This window comes from Asterias amurensis, chromosome 22 (genome assembly GCF_032118995.1).
Source record: "Asterias amurensis chromosome 22, ASM3211899v1".
NCBI lineage: Eukaryota > Metazoa > Echinodermata > Asteroidea > Forcipulatida > Asteriidae > Asterias > Asterias amurensis.
Window position 1 is genome coordinate 10,058,571 of NC_092669.1, and position 18,416 is coordinate 10,076,986.

The 18,416-nt window shown below is 38.2% G+C and overlaps 1 long non-coding RNA gene across 1 annotated transcript in view; it reads right to left on the reverse strand.

The window, feature by feature from the left end:
- Positions 1 to 18,416, reverse strand: part of LOC139953782 (uncharacterized) — a 64,576-nt gene that overhangs the window by 23,482 nt on the left and 22,678 nt on the right. The window contains exon 2 of the long non-coding RNA XR_011788011.1: positions 2,417 to 4,001. This is a non-coding gene — a long non-coding RNA (uncharacterized lncRNA). The remainder of the gene's footprint in view (positions 1 to 2,416; positions 4,002 to 18,416) is intronic.

An 18,416-nucleotide genomic window follows, 5' to 3' on the forward strand; every position in this document is an offset into this window, starting at 1 on the left:
TAAAAAATTTCGCTGCATCTTCACAGACAAAACTTAACCAAGGTCAGTCTATTAATAGCCTGGCAAAAATAGATGGATTGCAATACGTGTCGTCGGCCGCCATATTTGATGAGTTGTGAATGGCTGAGAGTCACGCGCAGCGCGTACACGTGTGCACTTTTCCGTTGTTTAGCATCAAAGATGGCGGTTAATGACGCGTATTGCAACCCATCTACAGACCCATTGCATATGACGTCACACTTTCAAAAAGGAGGCAGATCATTGGACAATACATAGCTGTTCTCTGTGCGTAAAAACGTGCGCATGACCTAGGCATACCTGTAGCGTTTCGTGTTATGCAAGAGGGAGCTATTGATTTCTTACACAATACAGAACGCGCCTCCAAACAATCCGCATAATTTTAGGTGTCAACTCTCTTTTAGCATGTTTGTATACGATTTTGACTCCCAAAATGACACCCAGGATAGGCACATGTGAGTACGCTGTGCATATTGCAAGGGTTATATAAGTATAAACAATAAAAAAAAATTCCCGACTATATGAAAAGCAAAGCATTTTTACATTTTTTTTCTGAATTTGACAGGTATCAGGGGACGGATGTGATGGATGAGCATCATGATGCAAGATTTATGGAAATTTAACACCAAGTCAACCATGGTGTGTGATCAAACAGACCTCAAGAACTCAGTGCATGGATGAGAAGATCCAAAGATATGGAGTTTAGCAATTCCAATTCTTAATGAAGTTTAAGGAGGTTGGGTACCATGGGATGAGTGACAAAAAGACAGGCCAGCATAAGGGGGCAGGATTTTATTCAAAATGTATTTAATAGATGTTAAATTTGCATCGGGGATAAAGAATATTAATTTTTGGTTTTTACCCATATACACCGATGTGTGTAGCACTGTATACTCAGTACTTCAAAATGTAGAAATAGTCAGCCAAATTTTAAGTAGGACTTACAGGCTGTTGGTATGTACTCAAAATAATTGTTAGCATAAAAAATACTCGAAGACTACCTATTTATATTTATAGTGATATTTTAACTTATTTCAAGGCTCCTTAGTGAAAAACCAGTGCTCAAGGTAACAAAAGAATATATGATTAATGTTAGCATACTTCACAGGTCAGCAAGGAATGTTTGCTTACAGTGTGCAAAACTTCCACTTCCAAAAAGCATTCTTTGCTTACACATTAAAGTCACTGGACACTATTGGTAATTGTCAAAGACCAGTCTTCTCACTTGGTGTATCTCAACATACGCATAAAATAACAAACCTGTGAAAAAATGAGCTCAACTGGTCAAAGTTGCGAGATGAAAGAAAAACACCCTAGTCACACGAAGTTGTGTGCTTTCAGATGCTTGATTTCGTGGCCTCAAATTCTAATTCTGAGGTCTCGAAATCAAACTCGTGGAAAATTACTTCTTTCTTGAAAACTACATTACTTCAGAGGGAGCTATTTCTCACAATGTTTTATACTGTCAACCTCTCCCCATTACTCATTACCAAGTAAGGTTTTATAATTATTTTGAGTAATTACCAATAGTGTCCACCGCCTTTAACGCGGAAAGTTTGTACTAACAAAATCTTTTAAGGGGAGAAGTGTGACTGTACGTGCGGAATATTGTGAAAGCAGAGCCATCAGTGGGCCCTAATATATAAAAGACTTCTATTCAAGAATTTCAATCTTGAAAAGTCAAGATAGGGCTTTTTTGCACTCTGAACACTTCAAGTACAAAATGTTTGTTAACTCCATAAAATTAAAAAAGAATGTCACGCTCAGTTGTCATCTGTGTCTGCCATACACGCACTCTATGTGGACATAGAACATCAATAGTGTGTAACATATGGCTTAATCACTTGATTAGCCAACGGGCTAGCTGAAACCTGCTACTCGGAAGCATGCACAATCCCCTCAAAGCACTTTTAATAACTATAACCTATCATCTTTTGAATGTCAAAAGATGACAAAAAAATACCTTAAAGGAACACGTTGCCTTGGATCGGACGAGTTGGTCTATAAAAAGCGTTTGTAACAGGTTTTTTATAAAATGCATATGGTTGGAAAGATGTTTTTAAAGTAGAATACAATGATCCACGCAAGTTTGCCGCGAAATTGTGTGGTTTTCTTTTTACTGTGCGAACTAACACGGTCGGCCATTTATGGGAGTCTAAAATACTTGCTTTAAAGTTATACTGACAACCAACTACAAACCAAGATAAGGCCTTGTCCGAAACCGCGCCTTCAGCTACAGCTACGGCTAAGATCAGCGCGTCCCTCTGTGTTGAAGAATAGGCAGAAGCGCACGATCTAGCCGTAGCTGTCGTAGAAGTCGCCGTTTCGGACATAGCCTAAGACTCAGAGTTCTCGTTATTCTTTTTCTATTAATTCAGAAAAAAAAAGATTTGCTCACCTCGGCTCAAAGTGGTCTCCTATTCAAGTTATCCATCCTGTATCTACTGAGGAACTTCTCAGAGTGAAGATCCAATTACATTCCTGACAAGTTCTCTTCTTGCTTATCTTCAATGTCAAAGGTTAACAAGTTGCCAGGTCAAAGTTCAAAGTGGGTCACTTGTAGCTTCCTTGTAACTCTTACCTCAAAGCTTAACAGTTGCCAGGTCAAAGTTCAGAGTGGGTCACCAAACGCTTCCTGCTCACTCTGACCTCAAAGGTCAAAGTTCAGAGTAGGTCGCTTGTGGTTTCCTGCTTCCTCTCACCGCAAAGATTAACAAGGTCAAAGTTCATAGTGGATCCGGCTAATTCCTTGTCATGCGAAGACTCGGTTTATATCATTCATTGGGTAATATTGATTTTAATTCATATTTGTAGAAAACATGAAATGCGGGGAAGTAGTTGGACGATTTAGTTTTGAAACTTCAATTTCTGTAGTTTTTATTTTTGAAGATACATCTATGCTTCATTTTGATTGACTTTTAAAGTGATATGCAATGCTTCTTGTTTTCTATTTGTACATGTAGTTGTGGTTAAACCTTAGAGTGAAGATGTGTTGTGTGGTAACAGGTCTCTGATTCACAACTAGGTCCGAGCTAATTCCGCACCACCGTCAGAGCTAAACTCTCCAGGGCCGCTCTCATCCCCTGAAAGTCCTCATAAACTGGTCTTATTGAATTCTAATCATGCATTTCTCGGAAAGTAATCTTCGATTTTGGTTCTGATTTCAATTGGAGGTTGGAACAAGGATTTAGAGCTGTCTGGGATATGTAATTAGGAACATCGGTGAGGCTCTGCCAGTCGTCAGTCGAAACCCTTCAGATTTAACAAATCAGATTTATCGAATAGCCATGTGATCGCCGAGCCATACGCACAGAAAACGGTCTAAAGATATTCTCAATCACTTATATTTGTTTCTAATCACAATCGTTTGGTCGAAGGTCATTCCGCTGAAGCAAAGATGGCAGGGCGTTTAGGGAGATCAGGGCTTGTCTTTTGAGTCGTCTTGCATGATTAGTTGTTTTCTGGGCACACGACGATGATGTTGTTGGAGACTGTCTGATGATGAAATGGCAGGAGGAGTCATGTTCTTATCCTTATGGGGGCTTATAACGAATAGGCGCTGTGTTTTACTGTTTTGTAATTTTCATTCTGCCCCAGTTGGGAGTGATGACCCACAGACTATAGGTAAGTGCAGGCCTGATACTTCACGGAGGCAACAGAGGTGATGGCATCGTTGCCCCTGTTCAATGCCTTGGTGCCCTTGAAATGCTCCAGTAGAAATTTACAATTTCCTCACAGGGTGCCTGCCACTTTAAGTCCATGCATGTGAACATGATGAGCCATTTTTGGAATCCCACTGATGTTCAGGCAACGTTGCATGTTACTCAGTAAGGGCGATACTTGGTGGTATCCCTAAGCGTAGGTAGGAAATCATGGTGGGTTATTCCTTGACGCTGCATATGAGAGGCTTCGTCAGTACTTCTGGGTGATTTTCCTGGATGAGATGGAGCCTTCTTCGATGATAGATGCACATGTAGGATGACCTGCAGGTGAATAAAAAAAACATCCAGTAAAATGACCACTCCTTATAAGGGATGATGATTGTTATTAATTTTGGTTTTTACCCATATACACCAGATAAAGCATTGTTACACTCGTTACTTTACCGGAGCTCTGTGAAAAGAAAATCACTGGAATATTACTCGGGTGGGATTCAAACCCACGACCTTTGCAATTCGGCAGCCAGGGGATCACCTTAAAGCCTGGCTGATACTTCCTGCAAATCAGTTGACTTGAGCTAAACTCCTGGGAAACCTTCGCAGAGAAAAACAGGACTGTGATAGTAAAATTCTTATCGCATTTGCAGGAAGTATGAAAATGCAACTTTTTATCATTATTTAATCACACAAAACTGCCGGACCTGTCCAGTTATGAGTTTGCTGGCCCAAAACTGACCTTGGGCCTGTGGTCACGAGTTAATTTTGACCCCTGCTAGCATTAAGCAGCTTGAGGTTGTATGCTCCCCAGTGAGTTGAGAAAGTTTTTTTAATTGGTTTAAGAAATCGCAATTGTAAAGTGCCTTATCCAGCTATTGACATGTGCGGTGAATGAAAACCCATTCTTATTACATTGTTAAGACATTTCAATAGCAAGATTTTTAAATCATCCGTTTTTATAAACTCCCTGTCTATTTGCCGGTAAAATAAAAGAGTCAGAATTTAATAAAAACAGCCATTAACAGATTTTTTTTATTATATATCTTCAATGGTTTAACATCCGACTAAATCAATAAATAAAACAAATAAACTCAATGTCCGAAAAATTCAAATAAAATCTTGTTATTAATTTTTGTTAGCCATGTCACTGACCATGGATTGTAGAAAACGCCACAAAAGAAATCCACTTTCCTCAACAAACAAACACAAATTTGAAGTATTTCCTTCTTAAAGTCGACTGAATCAGGCTTTGTTATGGATCTTAAAAGTCGAGGGGAAAACGTTCAGGTGAATGTAAGGGAGAACAATATTGTTGGGGATGATCAAACTGATTTTCTGAAGGTTTTTGTCCGTCAATCTCCGGTGGTAACCTGATTATGTTTGTATTCAGCATTCAGCCTTCAACTCTCACTCTGGGGAAAAAGATCAGGTAATTTTTTCAAATTGCACTTTAAGGGTATTGGTACTTTTTGTAGGACAAAAAAACACAATGTCTACAGATTTACATTAAAGCCATTATACACTTTCGGAACAGGAAAAAGAAAAAGAGTTCACAGATTTACAAATAACTTACAGGGTTTACAGAAGGTAATGGTAAAAGACTTCTTTTTAAATATTATTCCATGAAATGCTTTACTTTTCGAGAACACATTAAATTAATTATCAATTCTCGATATTGAGAATTACGGATTTATAGTAACCACATGTCATAACACGGCGAAATGTGCGGAAACAAGGGTGGGTTTTCCCGTTATTTTCTCCCGACTCCGATGAACGATTGAGCTGAAATTTTTACAGGTTTGTTATTTTATATATAAGTTGTGATACACAAAGTGTGGGGCTTTGGACAATACTGTTTACCAAAAGGGTCCAATGGCTTTAAACTGACACTCTTATAGTAGAAAGCTTCCCTGAAAATATTACTTGCTGAGGTACTGTAGTTTTTGAGAAATTAGTAAAACAATGAGAGTTATTTTAGCCTGTAAAAACGTATTTTCATGACATTGTTTTACTCAATTCTCAAAAACTACAGCACCTCAGCAACTAATATTTTAAAATACGCTTTCTACTATCATTATCTTCAAACGGTGTAAGTTTAATGTAAATCTGTGGACATTGTGTTTTGTGTTACAAAAAGTAACTAGATCCTTTAAAGGGTTTGAGTACTTTCTGTAGGACACAAAACACAATATACAAAGAATTACGTTAAACTGTAAAAAAAATTGTATTGTATTAGAAAGATTCCCTTATATTACTTGCTGAGGTGCTGTAGTTTTTGAGAAACTAGTAAAACGATGTCACAAAAAATTAATTTCCATTTTAACATGTACAATATATTTACCAGAGCTGGTAAAATACCAGTACTGAACAATACTTAAATAATACCGTATTTAGTTGACTTTCCTGAAAACATCGCTCTGTGATTTTCACTTTTTATTTTAAAATATTGATGACTAATGAAGCTGAAACTTTTATTACATACATCTTGATTCACAGAGAGTAGGGATTCATGTCATGGCAAAAAATAAAAGGTATCAAAACCCATAAAAGAAAAAGCATTTGGAATTTATAACTGAACTTTTAAGGCACTGGACACCTTTGGTAATTGTCAAAGACCAGTCTACTCACTTAATGTATCTCAACATAAGCATAAAATAACAAACCTATGAAAATTTGAACTCAATTGGTCGTCGAAGTTGCGAGAGAATAATGGAAGAAAAACACCCTTGACGCACAAGTTGTGTGCTTTCAGATGCTTGAATTCGAGACCTTAGCTGAGGTCTCGAATCAATTCAAATGTTTTAGTGAGAAATTACTTCTTTCTCAAAAACTACGTTACTTCATCACAGGGAGCCGTTTCTCACAATGTTTATACTATCAACAGCTCTCCATTGCTTGTTACCAAGTAAGTTTTCATGCCAACAATTATTTTGAGTAATTACCAATAGTGTCTAGTACCTTTAATCACATCGTGCTGATGCACTACAAATGTTCAAACGCTGACCTATTTTGATTTGCCAAGCTGTGAAAATCAGTACCTTACCAGAACGATAAATTATACATGGCCATGTATTATTTATCTTGGGCGCGTTAGATCAATGTTTGGGATTCATGGATGTAGTTTTATCTGTCCAATAGGAATAATTGATGAGAACCAGACATGGAAGTTAGTCTGCTACAGATATGTGTTTGGTTACAACACATTTCCATTTTTTTTTTTAATTGGGATAAATATTATTGGGATAGATCAGCTTTACGCTTGGCACTAATTTACTTGTAATATAATGAATACAGGTTATCAATGCACAACTATTAGTGCGTCGCATTTTGACGCTTTGTGAAACAGAGTATGAGATCGTAACAAGAACTGAAAATTTACAACAAATTTTTGGTAGATTTTCAAAACAAATTATGCTTTTTAACAAAAAGAGCAAATATGAATGCAGAGTCGTGAATGCATCATCAACAAACGTTCAAGACCGAGTCACTAATCTTTTATTCTCTTATTTATTGGGATAGATCATCAACTGACCTTCCACCAGAAGTATTATAGCACTCTAAATTGGTTCCATAACTTCACAGACATGGATAGCCGAATGCATGCTGCTCTCGTACTACCGGGGAAAATAGTAAACATTCTTGTAAGCTTGTTAGTCGAATACCACCCCAGATTAATAAGGAACCTTGCCTTGGTGGCCTTTCCATGTATAGGATTAGTTTACCATTGATGTGGTGACATGAGAAGACTCCTATCTGTACTAAATTGCAAATCTTAAAGACACTGGACACTATTGGTAGTTACTCAAGATAGTTGTCAGCATAAAAATTTACTGGGTAACGAGCAATGGAGAGCTGTTGATAGTTTAAAACATTGTGAGAAACGGCACCCTCAATAATCAAGAACTTTGCCCTGGTGGCCTTTCCATGTATAGGAACAGGTTACCATTGATGTGGTGACATGAAGACTCCTATCTGTACTGCATCGCTCATTCTTAAAGAAACTGGACACTATTGGTAATTGTCAAACACCAGTCTTCACAGTTGGTGTATCTCAACATTTGCATAAAATAACAAACCTGTGAAAATTTGAGCTCAATCGGTCATCGAAGTTAAGAGATAATAATGAAAGCAAAAACACCCTTGTCAAACGAAGTTGTGTGCTTTCTGATGGTTGATTTCGAGACCTCAATTTCTAAACTTGAGGTCTCGAAATCAAACTCGTGGAAAATTACTTCTTTCTCGAAAACTACGTGACTTCAAAGGGAGCTGTTTCTCACAACGTTTTATACCATCAACCTCTCCCCACTACTCGTAATCAAGTAAGGTTTAATGATGACAATTATTTTAAGTAATTACCAATAGTGTCCACTGCCTTTAAAGCCATTAGACACTTTCTGAACAGAACAAAAATTAAAAGTTCACAGATTTACAAATAACTTAAAGAGAGGGTTTACAGAAGGTAATGGTGAAAGACTTCCCTTGAACCTTGAATAATTATTCCATGAAACGCTTTACTTTTTGAAAAAACATTAAAACAGTTATCAATTCTCGTTATCGAGAATAACAGATTTATTTTAAACACATGTCATGAAACGGCGAAACGTGCGGAAACAAGGGTGGGTTTTGGTGTGATACAACAAACTGTGGACCTTTGGACAATACTGTTTACCAATGTTGTGCGATTGCTTTAAAGGGATGCGTTGCCTTGGATCATGCGAGTTTGTCTATAAAAAAACATTCATGCCTGGAATTACAAGAAGGCCACGGAGGCTTTGGTCCCCTTCAGAAGTTTCCCCATTGACTTTAAGATTTTCCAATGGAAGTGCCCTTTCGCAAAATGAAAATGGCCTTGCCCTTTCAACATTATCAAAGATGACATTCCAGGCGTGATGCATATAGTTAAAAAGATGTTTTTATAAGTAGAATGTAATGATCCACACAAATTTGCCTCTAAATAACATGGTTTTACTTTTACTTTGCAAACTAACAAAGTCGGCCATTTTGTGGAGTAAAAGATTTCCAAGGCAACGTGTACCTTTAAAGGGTCTGTGGGTACTTTTTATACAACACAAAGCACAAATGTCCACAGATTTACATTAACCTTACACAGTTAAAGGCAGTGGACACTATTGGTAATTACTCAAAATAATTATCATCATAAAACCTTAATTGGTGACGAGTAATGGAGAGAGGTTGATGGTATAAAACATTGTGAGAAACGGCTCCCTCTGAAGTGACATAGTTTTCGAGAAAGAAGTAATTTTCCACGAATTTGATTGAAGACTGGTCTTTGACAATTACCAATAGTGTCCACTGTCTTTAAAAGATAATGATGGTAGAAAGCTTCCCTTAAAATATTTACTTGCTGAGGTGCTGTAGTTTTTGAGAAATAAATAAAACGTTGCAAAAATACGTTTTCCATGCTAAAATAATTTTCGTCTCCTTAGAAGAAAACTATTTTCATGACATTGTTTTACTCACTTTTCAAAAACTACAGCACCTCAACAAGTAATTTTTTTGAAGGGAAGCTTTCTACTATCATTGTCTTACATTGTGTTTTGTGTCCTACAAAAGGACCCAGGGGTCGTTTTCACAAAGAGTTAGGACTCGTCTTATCTCGAGTTAGGATGAGTAACTCGTCCTAACTTAGGATTAATTTTAAGGTCTGCATGCTACAGTGCAGGGTTGGGACTCGTCCTAAGTTTAGTCTTAAGTTAGGAAGAGTTTTGTGAAATCGACGGCATACCCTTTAAACAGCTTTATGAAATTGGTCCATGCTTTACAATGCCAAAGGTTGCTGGTTCGAATCCCGCCCTAAGTCCTAACTTAGGATTAATCTTAAGGTCTGCATGCTACAGTGCAGGGTTGGGACTCGTCCTAAGTTTAGTCTTAAGTTAGGAAGAGTTTTGTGAAATCGACGGCATACCCTTTAAACAGCTTTATAAAATTGGTCTATGCTTTACAATGCCAAAGGTTGCTGGTTCGAATCCCGCCCTAGGTTTATGCCAGTGGATTTGTAACTTGGAAAGTACCAAGTATACAGTGGGGAGGATGTATTATGGGTAAAACACAAACAATATTCACCCATCAAAACATCAGCACTGTTTGAAAACTTTTTATGCAAATGACTAGAGGACAGAAGACGATCAGAGCATACTGATCGAAACGTCGAGTTAACCCAACGGTTCTTTTCAGAACCACCCCAACTCATTTAGAGATTGTTATTACATGGTGTTACCGCAAACTCTTCTATATCTTATCTCCACCATGCAAAGTTTCAAATCCTACTTAGAGGACAATTGATAAAACTAAAATTTGTTTTTCTTGAGAAAGGTTATGCAAAGATATGTGAGTCAGCGAGTAGTTTACAGCGAGGTTTCTTAAAATCAATGCAAGTTGTCTGCCGCCTGCTTAAACCTACGTCAGCGCTCAGACACATCTATAAGGCCAAATAAATAAGAAAACATGTTTAGCATCCCTGCCCGCTTCCTTTTAGAGGCCGCCTCCTTTTTTTTTCTTTACAAAATCTCAGGCGAAGCAAAATAAACTTTGAAAAATAGCCCAGACGATTGCTTTAAACTGTGTCGGGCAGCCATTTTTGAAGGAAAAAAAAGGGCCCTCTTTCCTTTTTTTTTAAAGGCAGGATGCTGAAGGTGCTTCAACATTCAGTAGTTCCTGCAACGTATATGGGACTACATTTGAATTATGAGACCTACTCCTTTAACACAGCACCACGTTTACAAGGTGCTGTGGCGCAAGTGCAAAAATTTTAAAAAGGCGCTAAACGTTTTTTTTTTTATAGGCCTTACGTAGCCGCGGGGTTGTTGAAAGACGACGTGAACAGGACCTTGCTGGACATCATAAAATTCAAACAAATAAATTTTGAAAAACAGCCCGGTTGGTAAAACATTGTCAGACAGCCATTTTTGAAAAAAAAAAAAGGAGGAAAAAAAAAGGCCCCTCAAGTTTTTTTCTTTTGGGCCTAACGTTGCCGCAGGCTTGTTGAAGGACGACGTGAACGGGACCTCGCTGGACATCATGAAATTCAAACATCAGCATCCTATCGGATGTGACTACTAATGTGCCTATATCCTTAGGCCACTCACTGAGCATGAGCCAGAGCGACTACCCATTTGTTATATATACACAACGAGGGAGATGTCATGCACAATTTAATGTGCACATTTTATGCAAAACAATCAACATGATGCCAGAAGTTTTCTTCTGTATGAGGGGGAAAAAACGTATTTAGCATCCCTGCCCGCTTCCTTTTTTGAGTCGCCTCCTATTTTGTAAAAAAAAAAATAAATAATAATAATAATAATAATTTATAAACATTCTCAGACAATTACCTCGCTGTTTAATATCTTGAACAAATTATGTTCAAATGATGACTTCGGCTGGGCCTTTATTGCTTGGCCACAACCCAACCGGTATTAAATGGCCATTTAATACCTCGTTGCCTACTCTTATATTCCTTAACTTTACTTTATTAATACAAAAAAACAATCTATGACGACCCTATCTTTAAAACCGTTTCAGATGCACAGCCAAACTGATAGTGAAGAAAAAAACTGATTGAAATATTTGATACCTATTTTCCATTAGTCCAGGAAGTTATAAACTTGAGATGCTGAAGGAATATGTCCATCAATAGACGTAAGTAAATTGGGACGCAGTCTTTAATGTTCGTTTAAAGGCACTATTATTTGAGTGAGAAATTTCCACTTTCTCAAAAACTTTGTTAAAACTACTTTAAAACCATCAGGGTCGTGGGCGTGCAATAAAAAAAGCATTGTTGGAAAATTTGTAAATTTTTCTCAGTATCTTGTCGTGTCCATACCTTTAAGAGTGTTATTTTTAGGCATGAATTGGCATAAAGGATGCGTGTACAACTGACACATGTATGCATTAACGTCGTCGCAACTAACCAACATAATCTTATCTTTAATCTGAAGATAATGAACTGACGTTCCACATTTAATACTCCATCCACGCTGCACTCAACATACCATCACAGCCTAAGACGGCACGCTCTGCCAAGTTAAAGGGCGGCTACAGGATGCTCTGAAATAATTATATAGTTATTACATTTTTGTAATAGATGGAGTCCATAGGAAATAGAAAAAAATATAACAAGTCTCTTACATGTACCTCACGTTAAAACATGGTAAAAATGGTTTTTCTCCAAAACACTCCAAGCCAAAATTCTGAAAAACAAGAGGTCAAACAAACCCGCGCAACAAAGGACTCGTGATGTCATCAGCGGCTATTTGATATGGAAAATAGCACCCTCAATTGCCCAAAGCTGGAGAACTGTGCACAAACCCTGTTGGGAAATTGCGCCAATGACGCCAAAGGGTCATTGCATATCATTATCATAGATAAGCAGTTTTTTACTCTCTGCTGAAAAAGCCGCGCTGAGAGGTGCATTTTTTGACATGAATTATTTATTACTAAATGCAAATTTTAAGCGTAAACTGGTTATAAAAGGGTTCTACGATGTCTATTTGGCCCCAAAAAAGGTAATAGTAAAAATATTGAGATTATCCTGTCGCCCCTGTTTAAAGGGTTTCAACACCATGCAATCCTGATACATCCTGATACTTGGCGATTGCATCCATGCCCCCTGGTCATTGCCTTTGTGCCCTTGAAATGCCATGGTAGAAATCTACACTTTCCTCATAGGGTGCCCCTTACATGCCTTTTCAAGGAGAAAATGCCTTGGTGCCCTTGACCTTTCAAAAACAAAACATTTAAGCCTGGCCATGTCATGTATCCCTACTCACTGTGAATGAAGATGTTATTTGTTTTAATTTACCTGTAGAAGTTTCAGCTTTATTAATCAAGTTTTAGAGAGAGAAAAAAAAGTCACAGAGCAATGTTTTCAGGAAAATCAAGTAAATCCAATGCACATTAACCATGCAAGAATATTTGTCGTGAAATTTTATATTCCATTTTCATGAAATTTCTCATTTCTCAAAAACTACAGCACCTCCGCAAGTAATAATTTAAGGGAAGCTTTCTACCATCATTATCTTTAAACAATGTAAGTTAAATGCAAATCTGTGGATGTTTGCGTTTTATTTTGTATAAAAAAGTACCCAAACCCCTTTAAAGAGCAACTGACAGGCCCCACGTCTCGTCCATGTGGCCAAGCCGGCACGCGGCTGTGAATATATTTTGAAAGCAAACAGCGGTTGACACTGCGAATAGTAATACGTTACATGGAGGCCCTATGGGGATTTGTAACACTGCATCACATCATGTTAATTCACATCAGGGCTGTACACATCAGATGGCTATAGCTAGACTGCTGTGGTCAGCATGTGCGGTTTATTTCAATTACGTAGAGTATATTCATGAAGGGGTTACAGATCCAGATTTCATAGCCTTGCTTTTGTAAGCAGAAATCGTCTGCTAAGCAGAAATCGTCTGCTACGCAGAAATTAGCAGGATACCAGTCATAAATTGTACATGTGATATAATAGTTTGGCTGGTAACCTTACTCTGGCTTAAGCTAGACTGCTGTGGTCAGTATGTGCGGTTTATTTCAATTACAAAGAGAGACATTTATGAAGGGGTTACATGGTCCAATTTCACCATTTACAGCTGGCATTCCCAGAATGGTCATACACAAAAAGAGAAATTGCAATAGTCTCTGCATGCAAGCATTAAAGTTAACACATGCTTGGCAGCTGTTAATGGAGTTCACTACACCTTGCTTAAGCTGAAATCGTCTGCTAAGCAGGTATTAGCAGGATACCGGTCAAATTGTACATGTGATATAATAGTTTGGCTGGTAACCTTATTCTGGATTAAGCTAGACTGCTGTGGTCAGTATGTGCGGTTTGTTTCAATTACCTAGAGATATTTCATGAAGGGGTTACAGGACACAATTTCATAGCCCCGCTGTGTATTTAGTACAAGGGTCGATTTCTCACAGTGTTAGGACTAGTCCCAGGCCTGATACTTCACGGAGGCAACGGAGGCGATTGCCTCCGTTGCCCCTTGCCATTGCCTTGGTGCTCTTGAAATGCTCCAGTAGAAATTTACAAATTCCTCATAGAGTGCCCTTTGCCAAAGAGAAAATGCCTTGGTGCCCTTGCCCTTTCAAAAACGAAGCATACAGGCCTGTAGTCCTAACTGAGAGATATTAGAAACTGTCCTAAGTTAGGACAAGTTGAACTCAAGATAAGACTAGTCTTAACTCTTTGTGAAATCCACCCCCTGTACTCTTTAAACAGCGGCTACAGGATAATCTCAATATTTTAACTATTACCCTTTTTTTTGCCAAACAGTCATCGTAGATACAGATTTATGACCATTTTACGCTTAAAATTTGCATTTGGTAGTAAACAATTCAAGTAAAAAATGCACCTCTCCATGCGGCTTTTTCAGCCGAGAGTCAAAAACGGCTTATCTATTATAATGACCCCTTGACGTCAGTGGCGATTTTCACCTAATTGGGTTTGAACACAGTTCTCCAGCTTTGGCAAACTGAGGGTGCTATTTTCCACATCAAATAGCCGCTAATGACATCACAATTCCTTTGTCGCGCGAGTTTGTTTGACCTCACGTTTTTCAGAATTTTGGCTTGGAGTGTTTCAGGGAAAAAACATTTTTACCATGTTTTAACGTGCGGTATGAGACTCGTTGTTTTTTCTGTTCCCGTGGACTGGACTGCATCTATTACAAAAATGTAACAACTATATATTTCTGAGCATTCTGTAGCCGCCGTTTAATATATTAAACCATTGCAGTACCCGCTGCTAAAACAACGAATTCTAACTGCCTCTAGCTACTGGGCAATCTCGGTGTTCTAGTTGGTAAGACACTGCACTACAATTGCAAAGATCATGGGTTCGAATCCCACCCGAGTTATTGAAAAAGCCTGTGATTTGTTCACAGAGCTCTGGAAAGTACAATAGTTTACAGTGCTAACACACATCGGTGAATAGGGGTAAACTAAAAATTAATACTGTATACTCAGTACTTTCCCAACTTCTGTGCAAAAGAAATCCACATCCCAGAATCAATGAGCTGTCTATGTTTTTAATGGTACCAGTGCTTTTACATTTTTCAATATTATTCTAACCTGATGAAGTCAAACAAAACAGTAAACCAGTCAGTTTGTTTATTATCAATGTGATGGTCATTAACCAATCATATCACCGAGTGTTTGTTTGGTGTTTTTGTTATGTTTTTTTGTTCACGGAAGTTTGCCCCAAGCAAGGCTAAAAGCCACTGTAGGCAAACAGTAAAAACATATTTTAAAATTGTGCACAGAAGCTACTTTTGCAATGGCCTACAATTGCATAGTGTGCACCTAATTAAAAAAAAAATTCAAATGTGTATTTTTTGTTTCAATATAAATGCATTTTATTGATAAACTTGTTACCGCTCAGTGAAAATCGGTAGCATCGGTATGACTGTATTCAACACTCCATTGCCATCCGCGTTTTCGCTTAAGTGTCATTGGTTCCCCTCTTAGATTTACACATATTAGAATGGAACATGCTATGGACCAGTGAAGAAACCATGGTTCCAAATGGTCGACCACAGTAGTCAACCAATGGTGGACCAGCCTGGGTTTCAGTCGAAATAGTCAACCTTTAGTAAATCATGGTGCTCACTTGAACTTGATCATAACGAGTTCAAACTCTGGTGTTTCTGATCAGCAGAGTGTGGGTTCGAATCCCCAGCCGTGACACTTGTGTCCTTAAGCAAGACACTTTACCATTGCTTTGCCTTCGGATGGGACGTAAAGCCGTTGGTCCCATGTGTTGTGTAACGCATGTAAAAGAACCCAGTGCACTTTTCGAAAAGAGAAGGGGTTCGCCCCGGTGTTCCTGGTTGTGGCTGCTTAATGCGCCGTAGCACCTTGTAAACCCTTATAAGTGCTACATAATTGGGTCTCAGAATTCATCACTGCAATAACCTATCTTTCTGAAAGTTTGTATATATATACTCAGCGCCTTGAGTACCTTGTTTGGTAGATACGTGCGCTATATAAGACTTCGATATTATTGTTATTGTTATAGTACTATTATTATATTACAGTATTACAGTGTGTGGATCAGTGTGTTCATTGTACATACAGTGTTTGCATATGTACCTGTATGTGTACATTTTACTGTGTGTAGTACGTACGAGGTTGAAAGAATGACCGTACTCACGACTTCGCTTTACTGATCTCGACTGTACATTGTAAATGTATACTGTGTTTGAGTGTTCATGTACACTGTCTATGCACTGCAGTTGTTGCCGAATCGTATTGGCCGCGCCGAGGCACACTGAACCAACAGCCTTGAATCAAGGCTACATAGATGCTAGATGGCTCAGTTGGTGGAGCATCGGCGTGCAAACCAGAGGAGAATGCAGGTTCAATGATCGTTATCATTGAGGTTTTTCAGGGACAACTAATTAGCATTCAGATCTATCCATAGAATGTCAAGTAGGTTAATTAAGTGACCATCACCAGGGGCTCTCAGGTGGCCAGAGCCAACTCCAACAAACATGAGAGCCTTAATAAAATATAATTAGGCCCTATAAACAAATTCATTTACTAATTAATTTTTACAAGTTCATGGCAAACATTTGCTCAGCTGTTTGACATGGCCCTTTCACACGAAAGCAATTTAACAAGGGTCCTTTGCTAAATGTTAGTATGGTTGTGAAACTTCACTAAATGAACTTTTTTTTTTTTTTTTACCCATACACCGATGTGTGTTAGCACTGTATTTCAGTACTTTTCTCGAGTCCTGTGAAAAAATATCACAGGCATGTTACACGGGTGGGATTCGAACCCACGACCCTTGCAATTCTAGAGCAGTGTCTTACCAACTAGACTACCGAGGTTGGCGGGTAGCTAGAGGCAGGTTCCAGTTTGCTAGAGGCGAATGAACCTTGTGTGAAGGGACAATGACGTTTATACTTTCCATAAAGTATGGATAATCAAGCATGCAACTGCCCGTTGAAAAAAAAAAGAGGAACATTTTCAACGCAAGTGCGGAGCGAGGCAGCCGAAACGCCACGGGACATGATACCCACAACGGTACCCTAGAAAATGTTGAGGTTTATTATGCTCTTAGGTACATTGTTAGCATGTACTAGGCTTATTTTACATGATTGTAGTTGTACGCTGTTGTTGCCAGTCATATATTATTAGGCTTAAAAAAAAATTGTTGTTTTTTTTTTGTTTTTTTTTTTACGTAAAAAAACCCCCAAAAAACGCGGAAACGCAAAAGAGTTGCATGCCTGGATAATTAGGTTCAGGAGAATGGACGAGAAAGTGTAGATTCGCGAATAGAATATAGAGCCGAAGGCGTGTACATTGTTATCACGAATCTACACTTTAGAGTTTATTCTCTGACTTGAACCGTTTCCCCCATTGGTTATGTAACAGTTTCAAGGGATTGGATTTCTCCACAGTAACAAATAATAATAAAATAATATCGAAGTCTTATATAGCGCACGTATCTACCAAACAAGGTACTCAAGGCGCTGAGTATATACAAACTTTCAGAAAGATAGGTAATTGCAGTGATGAATTCTGAGACCCAATTATTTAGCACCTAATAAGGGTTTACAAGGTGCTACGGCGCATTAAGCAGCCACAACCAGGAACACCGGGGCGAACCCCTTCTCTTTTCGATAAGTGCACTGGGTTCTTTTACATGCCTTACACAACACATGGGACCAACGGCTTTACGTCCCATCCGAGGGACGAAGCAATGGTTAAGTGTCTTGCTCAAAGACACAGTGTCACGGCTGGGGATTCGAACCCACACTCTGCTGATCAGAAACACCAGAGTTTGAATTCGGTGCTCTTAACCACTCGGCCACGACACTTCCACCGCTCGGTAACAACACTAGTCAGTCTACTCCATGGTCTATCTAATTTCGTATCTAGGCCCTTCTGTACGTTGTCAAGCGACGGTTGGTCACATTTTAAATTAGCCTACAAAATAGGCATACTTTACAGCTTGCATTATTATCGAGTACAACGTCTGCTCAAAGTTTGCTCAGCTAACAATAAGTTTTTATTTTTTTTATTTTTTTTATTTATTGACATCCAACAGCGGAAAGCCGCCACTTACAGGAATCATTAAAAACTATGTAAAAATATAAATTTTAAATAGTTGTTTTAGTTGTGTTACTAAAGTGATTTTTCTAAACTGGATAATGTTTGAAAATTGAGAGATAAGGAATTTTCAGCTATGTTTTGTTGCACTTCATGCCATCTTTCAGTTTGGGACAGTAATTTTCAAGTTGAACTATTTACTTAAGTTTGTAATGAATCTACACTCAACTGTAGATTATGTTACGATTCTATACAGGTAAGTGTAGATTCGTAAAAATAATCTACACTTTCAACAATAGAGTGACGTCACAGAAATAGTTTAAGGAGATCTAACTAGCGGACATGATTTTTGGTCCTAGGGAAAAAAGTAGGAAATAGTTTTTGAGCACAAGGGCTAGCCTTCTTGTTCATGTTTTTCAGGCTATTTAATCACAATTTTTCAGATTTTTCCAGCAAAATAAATCAGAAATCAGACTTAAGGTGTAAGAATACCATGCCTGCACTAGGGACCTTGGACAGTTCACACATTATTGTCCTTTCAAATGAATTAAAGGCAGTGGACACTATTGGTAATTTCCAATAGTGTCCAGTGTCTTTCATAATCATTCTAAATTCTTCAAGTCAAGTGCCTCCTAAACCGCATTATGATTTGACAA